Below are 970 nucleotides of genomic sequence, written 5' to 3'. Positions count from 1 at the left end.
AGCTTTATCAGGTGATAAGAAACAGAAAGCTACGTAGATGGCTCGCCTTGTCACCTCCCCTCCACCGAGCCATCGATAGCTCAGTTGGCAGAGCGGAGGATTGCGGTGGATTGATTGACATCCTTAGGTCCGGCTCGAAGGATTATTACCAACTCTTAACTGTTTTCCTCTGCTTCACAAATAGAAAGCGCCTCTTTCTCAGACACTCGCACACCTGGGCTTTTCCTGCCTCCTCTCTTCTCCTTTACAAGCCGGCTTTCTCCTTTGGCTCTGGCGGTGGGAGGGGCTCCCTCCCACCTCCCTCCCTGTGTGCAGCACCCGCTGCAACCCCCCATCATCAGACAGAGCCAGGGGCCCCTGGGCTGAAGAGCCAGGCCGGGCCCAGTCGGAAGCAGAGCTGGTTGCTGTGACTCTGGCATCAGGTGATGCTGCTGAGAGCGTCTGCTAGGAGGTGAGAAGGTTCTTGTGAGGTGTGAGGGAGGAGTGTGTGTTTGTTGGGAGGGAGGAGTGTGTGTGTTTGTGGAGGCTGTGGCCCCTGTCTTGGTGTGAAGGAGCTGGACAATGAGAAAGATCAGTCACAGGCAGGACAGGGCGGGCTGAAGCACATGATGAGCGCTGCTCAGCGACCGATCCCATCGGTTCCTCGTTAGTATAGTGGTCAGTATCCCCGCCTGTCACGCGGGAGACCGGGGTTCAATTCCCCGACGGGGAGGCACTTTTTAAAACATTTTTTTAAACTAAGCAAACATTTTGTCCATGGGAAACCTTTTTTAAATGCAATTTATAATGTTACACTGATATTACAATTTGCTGATACTTTTTTATTTATGGCCAACGCTTTTACAAGTTAAAATATTTCCAAGTGTTTTACCTGTTGGACAGCATTTTGTGCCTTTTCTTTTTAAGCTTTCTTGAAAAAATAACTGAGGCTTATTATTTATATAAACATATATGATATTAAAATCAAAGA

The 970-nt window shown here is 48.8% G+C and overlaps 1 non-coding gene across 1 annotated transcript; it reads left to right on the top strand.

The window, feature by feature from the left end:
- Window positions 1-640: 640 nt before the first annotated feature.
- Window positions 641-712, top strand: TRNAD-GUC (transfer RNA aspartic acid (anticodon GUC)). Its single transcript has one exon. It is a non-coding gene; the product is annotated as a tRNA-Asp (tRNA).
- Window positions 713-970: the final 258 nt, after the last annotated feature.

The sequence above is a fragment of the Triturus cristatus genome, chromosome 4_1 (assembly GCF_964204655.1).
Source record: "Triturus cristatus chromosome 4_1, aTriCri1.1, whole genome shotgun sequence".
In the NCBI taxonomy this organism is placed as follows: Eukaryota; Metazoa; Chordata; class Amphibia; order Caudata; family Salamandridae; genus Triturus; species Triturus cristatus.
This window is presented reverse-complemented; position numbering and strand designations above follow the sequence as displayed.